Below are 14,240 nucleotides of genomic sequence, written 5' to 3' on the forward strand. Positions count from 1 at the left end.
ACAATGGCCTTTTATTCCATAGAATCCAATTTTAAGGATGAGATATATGGCAAGGTTACTGTACCCCATACTGGAAGCCATGTCTTAGATTTTTAACTTCTTTACAGACTCCTTACCTGCCCTGAGGATCATCCTCTTAAGAGACTATTGTAGACCGAGTACCCATTGCTACTACAAGAACCATCAGACAGTTCTTCAAAGTTGTAGTCCCACAAAAGCAGCTGCACAAAACAGCTCAGCCACCTGGCTGCTCAGTGGCAACTTCTGTATACCCTCCAACGAAAGGCCTCACACCAATTTGTGATGCTCATACTACGTAAACTGATACATCCTTGTCTGCACACATGCATATGGCCAGTTGGCCCTGATCATCCAGCGTACTCTTGTTAGGGTTCCCACACAAACCCTTACATAGGATGGTCGTCTAGGGGTTCCCTGCCCATTTGCCATCTCCTTAAGGAGTCTGCAACAATAATGGGTCCACCCTAAGTGAAGCTCACATTCCTGTCCCCACATAGGGTGATGGCCTACTAGCCACTATTGCCTGGGCCATCGTGTCCACTACGTGGTTAAGCCTGTAAAGACAGTCCAGCTGTCCTAATGGCTAAAGGGCTACTTTGCTCAGAATCTGAGTTGAACTATGTAGTTTGTCAGTATCCATGTGGACAGGCTCAGCTGTCCACGTAGTGGTTCTTTACGAAGTAGACCCCTCTTTACACCACTTGGTCTCCGGAAGGGGTGTCATACCTTCTCGGGAACAGGAGTTGCATCCCTTGACATGGGGTCTCATATGAAACAGGACCCAACAGGGTTTGCAATTACTGTGACAAAGGGCTGGTACTTATTGCTGCTCTCTGTTGATAGTTACTGAAACTAAGTAAAAATTAATCAGGCTTTCCTCCCTAATTTTGTATAGAAATTTTCATAAAAACAGCCTGCCTAGTTATGTTTAACATTGCAATTCACTGAAATTTACTGAGAAAAAAAATTAAAATACATTAACCAATATCAAATATTGAAATGAAAATACCATAAACCAGTTTGGCTCAGTGGTTAGAGAGTCGGCCTGCGGACTGAAGGGTCCCAGGTTCGATTCTGGTCAAGGGTATGTACATTAGTTGTGGGCACATCCCCAGTGGAGGTTGTGCAGGAGGCAGCTAGTCGATGTAGCTCTCTATCCCTCTCCCTTCCTCTCTCTGAAAAATCAATAAAATATATTCTAAAAAGAAAAGAAAATACCATAGATTATAACCTCCACAGTATATTCCTGAAAAAAAGACTTTCAACCAAGCCTGGCCAGCGTGGCTCAGTGGTTGCGCATTGACCTATGAACCACAAGGTTAGTTTGATGCCTGGTCAGGGCAGATGCCTGGGTTGCAGGCTCGATCCCCAGTGTGGGGCCTGCAGTGGGCAGCTGATCAATAATTCATCACTGATGTTTCTCTGCCCCTCTCCCTCTCTGAAATCAAATGTATTTTTGAAAAAAGAAAATAGTGCTTGACCATTAATGCAAATCTTATTAACTCAAGTGGCCACAGGTTACCTAGGATCTGTGATTTTCTCAAGGCATTTTCTTAACAAACCACCAGATAAAATGGTAGATGCTTAGCTGTTGGTAAGCTTAGAATTAAAGGTAGTTCCCTTTTTGAAGATCATTCCCATTAATGTTGGGTCCTACTTCATTATATTTCCTGTCTCTGTATTGATAGCAATAATTAGAATCAGGGCTCCCCATTGCCACGTGCTGACATCTGACCAAGATCCTCTTGACCAACTTCAGTCAGGCTCCTCTGAACCTCTTTCCCAACACTCTACCTTGGGGCTTCTCTCTGTCTTTCTATCATCCCATTTGAACAAGAATCTATCCCAGTCGCCAAAACCGGTTTGGCTCAGTGGGTAGAGCATCAGCCTGAGGACTGAAAGGTCCCAGGTTCCATTCCAGTCAAGGGTATGTACCTTGGGTGCAGGCACATCCCTAGTGCGGGGCGTGCAGGAGGCAGCTGATCAATGTTTCTAACTCCCTTCCTCTCTAAAAATCGATAAAATATATTTAAAAAAAAAAAAAAAAAGAATCTAGCTGAGTCATTTTAGCAAGAATGTCCCATCCTTGATATCTAATTTAATTCCTCATCCCCCATAGTGATGTCTGCTCAGTTGAGCCTGACTCAGCAAGAATCCTATTAGCTGGGTTTGGCCAGACACCCCTCTTCCTGTGGCCCCTTCCCCCTCGGATATTTCCTCTTAGTAATTTTCCGTTCAATGACTCCCTCAACCTGCTCCTGCGGCTATAAATCCCCACTTGTCCACATTGTCTTTGGAATTGAGCCCAGTGTTAAACTGAAGTCTCTTTTCCTGCTATTGCAACAGCTCCTGAATAAAATCGGTTTTCAACACTTGGATTACCGTTCAGCACAGGTTTTCTTTAACACAGTACACTGATCCATTCTTGTTCTGAGTCTCTGTCTTTGCTAGAATCCTTGAATTTTCCCACCGTGTCCACCCTTTCCTTCTCTAATAATGTTACAATGTTAAAATCCATGAATTGGGCTCAGAAAATTGTATAGGAGAAGCATGCCACCTTAAAAGTGAGTTCTTTTGTTTTTTTTTTCTTCTTAATCCTCACCCGAGGATATTTTCCCATTGATTTTTTTTTTAAAATATATTTTATTGATTTTTTACAGAGAGGAAGAGAGAGGAATAGAGAGTTAGAAACATCCATGAGAGAGACTCACCTATCAGCTGCCTCTTGCACACCCCCCACTGGGGATATGCCCGCAACCAAGGCACATGCCCTTGACCGGAATCTAACCCGGGACCCTTCAGTTCCCAAGCCGACGCTCTATCCATTGAGCCAAACCGGTCCCGGCTTCCCATTGATTTTTAGAGAGGGAAAGACTGGGAGAAACATCGATGTGAGAGAAACACATCGATTGCCTGCCTCTTGCACAGGCCCTGACCAGGGCCTGGGCCAGGGAGGAGCCTGCAACCATGGTACATGCCCTTGAACAGAATAGAACCTGGGATCCTTTGGGCCACAGGCTGATGGTCTATCCACTGAGCTTAACTGGCTAGGGCAAGAGTGAGTTTTAACACAGCAAGATGAATAAAGCCCAGTCCCTTAATTAAGGAATATAATGTATATTATTTCAAAGGTCACTAGTGGCCAAATACAATGCACAGTTTTGCCTGGGCAGAGGATAGGAGAGAAAGGAGGGGAGAGGAGTAGAGAGAAGGGGAGGAGGGGTAAGGGGAAGGGAAGGAGAGGAGAGGAGGAGGGAGGCTGGTGTGGAGCTTGGGAACACAGAGAGGCTTTGTCTGAGCTGCTGGCAGTTCAGATGGTGCTGTATTCTTCTGTTTACCAAAGTTGGGGACTGTGTAGCCAAAAATCTATAAGATCAAGGTCAAAGTCTCAATGGAGACAGATTTGCTCTGAAAGTTAGGATTAAAAGACAAATGAAGGACCATTTAGGTTTGTTTCTTTCAGTTTTGACCAACCAATTCACATATACCTTGAAATAATTAAATGGTCTTACAGCTATTCATAAAACTCATTTTTCCCCCCCATATTTCTCAGGAAAAATGGAATTTTTGTCATGAATCTGAAAATCTTTGGCTTGTTCTTTAAGTCTTTTAAATAAATAACCAATTTTTACAACACATTTTTACACATGGTTTTGTTAGGTAAATAACAATGCTCTAATTGTGGATGACTTCATGCACCATTGAAGCTTTAGGGTGAAATGATAGAGATGTCTTTATCTCATCAGAGATGACTTCCCTCTATAAATGATCCATTTATTTCATACTTATCTTCACCAATCTCCATAACAAGATGTCATACCCTCCAGCTCTTTTTCTGCTTGAATAAAGGCATATAAAATAGAATATGTTTCACTGTAAATGAGTATGGATTTATTTTTAAAGTAATGAAAACATTAGAGAATTTGATAGTGGTGATGCTTCTATAACTCTTAAAAATATATTTTAAAATATACATTTTTATGCCTAAAATTTTTAATTCTATGGTACATTTTAAGTTATGTTACAACAAAACAGTTACTATGTTTTTGGTTAAAAGTGGCAGGTGAACAACACATACTGTTTCTTCCAAAAATATGGAAAATTGATGCATCAACAATTTTGAGGGAGAATAATTTTCAATCTAGAATTCTATACCCAACAAGGCAATCAAATATGAGGGTAGAATAAAGCAGCTTTCAGGTATGCAAAAACTAAAACAAAATTCACTTAATACGTGCTCTTTCCAATGATGGCACTAGAAAATGTACTTCAAAAAATCAGGGAGCAAACAAAAAAATGAGAATGACATGGGATCCATGACATAGGTGATCCTTACGGAAAAAAAAAAACAATGCAGGGAAGTTTCAGTCCTGCACCAGACTTTGAGAGCAACCAGTCCAAAAGTAGAGCAAGAGGACTGATTACAGAAGATAGTAGAAGTAAACAGTTATTTGATATATTATATTTGAAAAATTGATAATTATTTGACAGGTCTGTTGGAATATTTAAAAAAGTGAGAAATACAAAACTTAGCAAATTAAATAAATGAAAGCAAAATAGAACAATTATTAACTCTAGGAAAAACAAATTTGTACAAAGAAATGAAATCACCATAATTGATTACCAAGTTGTATAGAAAATATATATATTGATAATATAAATTTTGACAGGTATAGCTATATTTAGTTGACGGGGAAAGGGAGAGAAAGGAGTAGAGTGTAAGAAAATTAAATCCTCAATTGGAAGCCAATAGTCTATAATAATAAGTATGTGCTGAAACCAGTTTGGCTCAGTGGATAGAGCGTCGGCCTGAAGACTGAAGGGTCCCGGGTTCGATTCTGGTCAAGGGCATGTGCTGTGGTTGCGGGCACATCCTCGGTGGGGGCTGTGCAGGAGGCAGCTGATCAATGACTCTCATTGATGTTTCTAACTATCCCTCTCTCTTCCTCTCTGTAAGAAATCGATAAAATATATTTAAAAAATTAATAAGCATGTATGCAGCTGTTGGTATGAATTATTTAACAATATGGAAATAAATATAGAAAAATAGCTAACATTTGTTGAACGGGTAGCCTTTGGGGAGTGGGATTATGGAGTGGGATGAAGTGCAAAAGGGGCTATTGTTTCTCCTCATAAGCCTTTTAATGCATTATAACTTTGTGCAATATTATTTTGATAAATACTCATCAAAATGAATTAAAATAGTACTTACAGTAACTGATGTATTCGTTTGCTAGGGGCTGCTATTACATGGTACCACCTAGTACCACTGAGTGGCTTAGACAGCAGTTCTCCAGGCTGGAAGTCCAAGCAGAAGATGTCCGCAGGTTGGTTCCTCTGGAGGGCTGGAGACAAGGTATGTCCCAGACTGCCCTCGTTGGCTTGTAATGACCATCGTCTCCCTGTGTCTTCACATCGACTCCCCTCCATGAGTGTCTCTGTGTCCAATGTCTTCCTTTTTGTAAGGACATCAGCGACCCACCCTAACAACCTCATGTTCCCTTGATTACGTTTGAAAAGACCCATTTCTAAGTAAGGTCTAGGAGTTAGGTCTGCAACCTGTGAATCTGGAGGGGACACAATTCAGCCCATAACGTGTGGGGATGGTCGGTGGCAGCCAACGTTTCTGTGGAGGAATGATCAGTAGTGTTAGCAGGTCATGTAATGTTGGCCACGAATCCACTTGAGGTTCTAGAGGTGGTGCCCTCTGTGGAACACAAAGCTGCCATTCAGAGAAGTGACCTGACTCAGGCGGGGCCTCCTATGCATTTTCTGGGACTAAACACCACCGCGTGAAGGGAAAACAACCTTTACATAGGAGTTAAGAGATGGCATAACGGGAGTTCTGTGGGAACTCCATACTTTGGTGGCATAAGCTGTACATCACTCCATATAGCATGGAGTAAAGATCGAAGACGACTTCACAAACTTTGCCAGTAAGGACCTTTGTTGGAAAGGTTTGAGAAGCAAAGGAGCCCTTCAGGGAAGAGTTAGTATCTCTATAATCTACCCACTCTATCTTATACTTTTAATTTATTTTTTATTTTTATTTTTTAATATTTTCAATGACTTTAGAGAGGAAGGGAGAGAGAGAGAGAAAGAAGCATCAATGATGAGAGAGAATCACTGGTCTGCTGCCTCCTGCACGTCCCCCACTAGAGATGGAGCCCACAGTGACCTGGGCATGTGCCCTGACCTGGAATCGATCTGTGACCTCCTGGTTCATAGGTTGATACTCAACCACTGAGCCACGCCAGCCTGGCGATCTTACACTTTTTTTTTTTTTTTTTTTTAAATCTTACACTTTTTAAATAACCTGAATTCACCAGAGGGAAAGGGGGTAAAGAGCCGATAAACGGTGATGGAAGGGACTTTACTTGGGTTGATGAATACACAGTACAATATATAGATGTTGTATTAGAGAATTGTACACCTGAAACCTATATAGTTTTATTAATCAGTATCACCCTAATAAATTCAATTTTAAAATGAAATGCAAAAAAAAGCCTGAAAAATAAATAAAATGTGCAAAAAACAAGAAAAACAAACAAAGCCTATTTAGACAACATCTCCAGTTGTTTTCTAAATAGGAAATGTGTTCTTACAACTGTTTTGCAAGCTTCTTTAGGACCAGACCACAATAGCTAACACTGATGTAGCACTGTGTGCCAGGCACAGTACCAACCAGTGTGACATCTTAACCGACTTAGCGACCATCCCTGAGTCCTCCAGAGCCCGTTCTCTGAGCCACCTTGCTCTACTCCCGAACCCTCACGCACATCCATGCAGGACCGGCAAAGCGCTGGCCTCACAGCAGGAGTGAACCAGCCAGCAGACATATACTTCATTACTCAGATCAAGAAGGCTTCGTTAGCAATGAAGTTAGTGTACAATGAGATTTATAGTGTGTGTTTTCGATTCTTTTCTCATTACTGTGACAAGAGCCTAGAAAGAAACTTCATGACAGTGTTGACATTTAAATCTCTCTGTCATGCAACGAACTGTGGGAATTCAAGAGGCAAGGCTGCTGTTGGTTGGATTCATTTCAGAAACATCCTTTCATCTTTCAAATCACTAGTATGTAGTTCTACACATAGAATGAAATTTAGCAAAAGCACTGGTTGTAAGATCATGACATTTAACCGAGGCCCAGAGTTACAGGATTCAATGGTGTAACCCCCAAACTCCAGGAAAATGATAAGAAAATGCCATGTCCAAGGCTGAAGTCAATAATATCATGTTAATTAAATGAGATTCTCAATTTACAGAAATAATCTATCATAGATTTTTTTTTAAAGTTTTCATGACTTGGAACGTAAATGGTAAATGGTATAGAATTGTCCAGATCTAATCTCAGTAGTAACTATACTGAGGTACTCTTGCTGAATTGTGTGAGGCATGCATGTATGGATGCTAGTCTTGGACGTGTGTATATATGCATGCTTGTGTATGTAGGGAGGGTGGGTGTTTACTCTGAGTGGAGTGTGGAAAGAGATTCCAAAGGCAGGGATTTGTCAGTGTGATTTTAGCTCTGTTCAAAGCTTGTGGGTTTGGCTTGTGGCATGTGCGGTGAGGTATAGTGTGGTGGGGGCTGGGATGATTGCTGTGGTGGACGCCGCATTGGCAGAAGGATGTGTGGTTTGGTGGAGTGAGTTGGTGGGTGGTGTGATTTGGGTAGAGTAAGTACGAAGAGAGCCTTGGTGAGGGGGTTGGAATGGGGCGTTATGTGGGATGTGAGAGGTGGGAGACAGATAGGAGAGTGTGCGGCTGACGTGTGGATATGGTTTGTGACTGTGTGTATGTGTGTGTTTGTGTGTAATGTGGTTGTAATTTAGCTTTTGTTTAGCTTTTCTTTTGCCCTTTGTTTCGGTCTTTGTTTGGCCTTTGTGCTGTCTTTGTTTCACTCTTTGTTTAAACTTTCTTTGGCTTTTGTTTGCTCTTTCTTTAGTCTTTTGTTGAACAGTTGTGTGGCCTTTTTGTAGTCTTTGTGCAGCTTTTGTTTTCAAGTGAATCTTGGCTGCGAACCCATCAAAAACACCATGTGTAACGAAATGCCCGGCTATATAACCTCTCCCTATATATTCTGCGTGCATTGAGTGGCTTCGTCCTCTCAGGAGCCTGGTACAGAGGAGGAACCTGTTTCACACAACAACTGCTACTGGAAGGTAAGGGCATTCCCGCCGGTTTTCATCTCACCTCATGTTGTGCTTGGTCTCCGGTGGCTAGTGTATGGGCCGTTTCACTGTATCCCAGGGAAAACCCACCGGAAGAGCTGCCAGGAGTGGGAGGACATGAAAGGATGGAGAACGCAAGCAGAGAGGACACCAAGGCTATTCTGATGTGGGCGGAGGGCCCTCCTGATATGTTCTGGCAAATGCCTGGAAATTGTCTGAGCCTGGGACAATTGTCTGAATCTGGGCCCTAACTCAGATTCTGGTCTGAAGCCCTCTGCTCTGGCTTCTTCTTTTTTCTTTTTTAAATAATTGATCATGATTTGAAATGAGTTGTGTTTTGTTTTGTTTTTTAATCTAGGAACGCTTTCCTTCATACCTTCGGGTTTATGTGGGGGGCAGGGAGGGGGAGTGTCCAGCAAAGCCCCAATCTTGGAAGAACGTTTGTTCCCAGAAACATAAATGGAAGACATCCATGCTTTGTCTTGAGCAGAATTTCAGAAATCAGTCTTCGGATTGGTTTCCTTTTATTTTCAGTTGATAGAAAAAGGGAAGAAAATATTATGCATCAGGGGAATAAAGCGATGAACTTGGCTAAAAGTTCTAGGAAGAACCTGGGGGAAAGAATTTTTAATGCTTCCTGAATAAATCCGGGAGGCAGAAAACAGACTATTGTCAGATGGGCAACTGTTTTATGTTTATTCAGAAGAGCAGGAGAATGCCGTGGTGAGTGGATTTTAAAAATTATTTCATGTTTACAGAAAAATCACAAGCAGTTCAAAAATCCGATGTATCCAGATTATTCCAATGCTGACATGTTACTACATTTGCTTTATTATCCTTTCTTTCTCTGTATCTGCATATACATATTATTTTTTCCCTGAGCCATTTAAAAATAAATTAGAGTCATGATCAAAATAAAATAAAATAGCTGAAACCGGTTTGGCTCAGTGGATAGAGCATCGGCCTGCTGACTGAAAGGTCCTGGGTTCGATTCTGGTCAGGGGCATGTACCTTGGTTGAGGGCACATCCCCAGTGGGGGTGGTGCAGGAGGCAGCTGATTGATGATTCTCTCTCATCGATGTTTCTAACCGTCTATCCCTTTCCCTTCCTCTCTGTAAAAAATCAATGAAATATATTTTTAAAAAAAGACAAAATTAAAAAAAATAACATGGAGAAAATACTATTATCTATTCTGCAGACAACTAGATTTCACCAGTTATCCCAGAAATCAATCCAGGATCATGCGTCCCCTTTAGTGGCCATGTCTTTAGTCTCCATTACTCTGGAGCAGTACCCAAGACAGTCATTCTCTTTCATGCCTTGACTAGTTTTGAGGAGTTATTATTATTATTATTTTGTTAATCCTCACCTAAGGATATTTCCCCACTGATTTTCTTTTTTTTTTTTTTTTTTTTTTTAGAGAGAGTGTGGAAGGGAGAGTAAGAGAGAAAGACATTGATAAGAGAGATACACACTGACTGGTTGTCTCCCACATGTACCCTGACTACCAGGGCCGGAGTCAAATCTGCAACCCACAGAGGTACCTGTCTTTGACCGGAATCAAACCCGGACCCTCTGGTGGGACCCCTGGGGTGCACAGGCCAATACTCCACACTGGCCAGGGTAAGGCGTTATTTTGTTAAGTGTTCCTCATTTGGGGTTTGGACTGATGTTTTCTCATGATTAGGTCCAGGCTATGACGTTTGGAAGGACTATGCTTGCATTATAGATCATACATATCCAAATTCACACTTACATCTGACTGTACACATTTTGTAATTCAAGGTGTTGTTTTTATGTTTTTGTTTTTTTTAAAAAAAATATGTTTTATGGATATTTACAGAGAGGAAGAGAGAGGGATAGAGAATTAGAAACATCGATGAGAGAGAGTCATCGATCAGCTGCCTCCTGCACAGCCCCCACTGGGAATGTGCCCGCAACCAAGGTACATGCCCCCAACCGGAATCGAACCCGGGACCTTTCAGTCCGAAGGCCAACGCTCTATCCACTGAGCCAAATCGGTTCTGGCTCAAGGTGTTGTTTATCTAATGGTTATTAGGATTTGAAATGAGTACCTAAAATCTTACAAGAAAGTGCAAAAAAATTAAAAAATCCAGGGCTTTTTGCTGATAATTCCCAATACTCACCAGAAGCATGTAAGTGCTGTCTCTTACTTATGAATGGTAATTACAATGATGTGCACATGAACTTGATGGGTGCATGGTGAGGTGTTTAATATAGATTCTTTGTGTGTGTTGGGTTTATGTCTGCTACTCTATGAGTATGAGCGTCATCAATGTGATCATTTCTTTCTAAGCAAAACCGTCTGCCGGAAACAGGTACAGCTCGATAAAGAGCTGTCCTGAAGAGCCACTCCAGGCTCGCTGGCCTCCTTCAGCACCTTGACAGGGTGTCTGGTAGAAGGAACTTTCATTTGTGTGCTCATAAGTGGGAAAACTATTTGGAGGTGGCTGGCAGTTTTATTATTCTTTGTTTGTTTTTGTTTATATTTTATTGATTTTTTACAGAGAGGAAGAGAGAGGGATAAAGAATTAGAAACATCAATGAGAGAGAATCATCGATCAGCTGCCTCTTGCACACCCCCTACTGGGGATGTGCCCGCAACCAAGGTACATGCCCTTGACTGAAATCGAACCTGGGACTCTTGAGTCTGCAGGCTGACGCTCTATCCACTGAGCCAAACTGGTTTCAGCATTTTTAAAATAGATTCTTTAGATACACAAATATAAAGCATCCTTTCCCCCCCCCCCCGCCCACTCAAAAACTCTGATGTCATCATAAATCTGAATGAAGAGGCGTTGATTAAGTTGTTATATGATCTTTGTAGGTAAGTGAATGTATTATGACTTTCACAGGACTGTTCCCTGGATTAGGTAGATAAATATTTTCTTTCTAAGTGTGAAATTGGGTTAGAACTTAGGGATTCTGCACATGGTGCTGTTCAATGTTGAGGAACCCAGCTTTTGAGAAAGGGCAGCATTAGCTGTTATAATGGCCTTCTCTGGGCTATACAACTCACCCTGGACTTGGAGAAAGTGCTTTCTATTTGAAGGGTTATGTGTTCCTGTGATGAGCCATCCTGGGGTAGAAAAGAAGGGCCTCCTCACACTTAGTCAAAAAAATTGGGGTCAGGACATGGAAGGCTTGAAAGGCCAGGAGAGTCTTGTGACTGGGAGTTGAGTTGCTGTCCTCAGTCCGAAGACTGCCAACCCGAGGATTAGGCACCCTGGCATGGACTCCAGGGGTGATCTCTTGTGTGGGCTGTGAAGGCCATTATGGATTCTGGTGCTTCTGCTACAATGCATTAGGAAAAACCTGGTGTTCGCTGTGGTTAAGAGACCAATATATTTTAAAATGTACCTGGGTTTTGTTTTTGTTTACTAGGTATGGTGAGGCTAGCAAATCAGATGACTGCCATTGAAAAGATCGTTTGTTACCCTGGCTGGTGTGGCTCTGTTGGTTGGGTGTGGTCCTGTGCACCGAAAGGTTGCCAGTTCTGTGGTTCGATTCCAGGTCAGGGCACGGAACCAGGTTGCACACTTGATCCCTGGTCGGGAATGTGCAGGAGGCAGCCAATACATGTTTCACTCTCATATTGATGTTTCTCCCTCTCTCAAAAAAATTTTTTTTAATGAAAATATAGTTTGTTACTCACAATTCCCAAGAGGAGAGGGCATGCCAGACCATGGAGGGCTAGATGGGGAAGCACTAGAGTCTGCCAGCAGCCGGAAGGGGCTAGGAAGGCATGAGCAAGGGACTTCATTGTGCCTTTGTTACAGGTATGAATGAGCAGGCAGGGTAGGCAGGGTAGGCAGGTGTAGGATGGGCGAGTTTAAGTTCAGGGGGGGACTCTGGAGTGTAGGGTTGACCTGAGTCATCTGGTACTTGGCCCTGGGATGATTAGGAGAGAGGAATTTTAGCTCAATCTGTGACAGGTTGATAAACACACACCCGCACGCACACACGCACGCACGCGCATATCAACAAAACAACAAAAACCCAAAAACACACAAAACCCGGGAGTTGGTGTGTTTAGGCTCTGGATTGTTGCTTTGCATATAAAAAGGCACTCTCAGCAGGGAGTCCTTTGCTGTGTCTCCAAATTAATTAGCCTTGAGAGGGGCAGTCTCCCCAGAATCAGCAAGGCCCCAGATGCCAGAGCATCAAGAATACAGGAAGTAGAAGAATATAGTTAACCCCTCCTCAGAGTCCACATGTGGCATGAATGGGCCTAGGGAAAGGAGAGCAGCGGTTAGACTCTGGAGCAACAGCATTTAAAGTCAGGAATCTAATGCAGACTGTGAAAGCGAAGCTCTGTGCACAACGCACTCGAATTAACTGCAGCCTAAGTGACCAGAACACATTCTGCTGCTTCACTTTTAGGAAAAAAAAAAAGAAGAAGAAGAAGCAGATGATACCAAGACAAGCTCATAAAAGAGACCTAATCACCAGATGTGTATGGATGAAAATACAGGTACCAATGAATCTCTTACACTCTTTTGGACCTGCATCTAGATTACTGTATAATGATCAATTGTTCAGAAAGTTCAAGTGGAATGCAGAATCAGCAAAAGACTGAGCAATCCAATTTTTTTCCCCCCGAGCAATCCAATTTTGAATAAGTGCTAAACACTTTTAAAAGTATATATTTTATTGATTTTTTTACAGAGAGGAAGGGAGAGGGATAGAAAGTCAGAAACATCGATGAGAGAGAAACATTGATCAGCTGCCTCCTGCACACCCCCCACCAGGGATGTGCCTGCAATCAAGATACATGCCCTTGACCGGAATTGAACCTGGGACCTTTCAGTCCGCAGGCCAACGCTCTATCCACTGAGCCAAACCGGTTTCGGCAAGTTAAACACTTTTGAAAGCTACGTGCAAAGGATACCAACCTTGGGTCACACGTATTCCCATTCTGGAATAGCCCGAGCCAGGCAGTGCTTGTTGAGTCAGAAAGGTCTTTTGCAGAAGTCTGTGAGATAGCTGACTGCCAGCAGTGTGGTCCTTGGGCAGCTTTAATTTATCCTTGTTGCCAGAGCCAAAGAAAGCAGTGAGGGTGTTGTTTTGTCTCCGAAGTAGCTTGTCAACCCCAAGACAGTCAGGATCTTATTTTCATAGCCGCCGCAGACCCTCCAGTCAGTTTTGGGTTTTGACAGGATGCTGCTCTCTGGGGAAAGGCACTCTGATTCAGAATAAACACCTGTATGTCGTGTTCTTCCCTGGAACTGGCTTCCAAACAATAATCTGTTCAACGTTCCTTGTACTAATTTTGTAAACATTTTGGTTGCCAAGGTTACACATGGATAAACAAGCACAAATGGATAAAGGTATCCTTAGAGACAGAACAGTTTGCTTCCTAGATGTATTTTTTGCTGCTGCGGACTGATCAACGCGGTAGCCATTGTCTTTCACTGTGTAAATCTGCACGTGGAGGAAAGCATTGGCTCCTGGCCTGAGAGAGAGTTAGCAAGGTGTTAGAAACTATTCCAGGTTCGGATGGAGAGGTGGATGCAGAATGAATTTGCTTGGCAGTGGTCGTGTTTTTCATAGCAGAGGAGCTGGGGCTGAGCAGCCTTCGGAAGGATGTGGTAGGTGAAAGAAACCTAGGCATGAAGTTTTGAATCCCTAATTTTTATTCTAAAAACAGCTCCTGGTCAGAGCATCCGTGTTCACTCCTCCCTTGTGGAGGTCGGAGGCATCCTTCTGACCGCCCAGAGCTTGCAGCCTGGATGGGTCATTGGACCCGGCTCCAGCCCAGTCCTTGTTTGCTGAATGCTGCTAACCCCGCCCCCTCCCGCCGACATGCTGATTGGCAGCCTTTCCCCCATTCTTTGCTAATATCATCCCCTCTTTTTGGGGCCAGAGTGGGTACGATCTGACATTTTTTTGCTTTTACTTTTTTATTTTAATCTTACAGACATAAGCCTATTGCTATATGATTACTGGCTTCTATAATATCTTTTTTCTATTTGCCTGTTTCTTAAAAAAATTACATTTTTTTTTTCTGTAAACATTCTGGT

General features: G+C 42.5%; 1 protein-coding gene across 2 annotated transcripts in view; it reads left to right on the forward strand.

The window, feature by feature from the left end:
• Nucleotides 1–5,210: 5,210 nt before the first annotated feature.
• Nucleotides 5,211–14,240, forward strand: part of MOBP (myelin associated oligodendrocyte basic protein) — a 29,644-nt gene continuing 20,614 nt past the window's right edge. Inside the window, exons 1-2 of one of the 2 annotated variants that reach the window (XM_084902857.1) lie at nucleotides 5,211–8,186; nucleotides 12,601–12,691. The gene's annotated coding sequence lies outside the window, so the exon portion shown is untranslated. The remainder of the gene's footprint in view (nucleotides 8,187–12,600; nucleotides 12,692–14,240) is intronic. The other variant, XM_084902858.1, reaches the window with a different exon arrangement.

Source organism: Pipistrellus hanaki (genome assembly GCF_964339955.1).
Source record: "Pipistrellus hanaki genome assembly, chromosome: 13".
In the NCBI taxonomy this organism is placed as follows: Eukaryota; Metazoa; Chordata; class Mammalia; order Chiroptera; family Vespertilionidae; genus Pipistrellus; species Pipistrellus hanaki.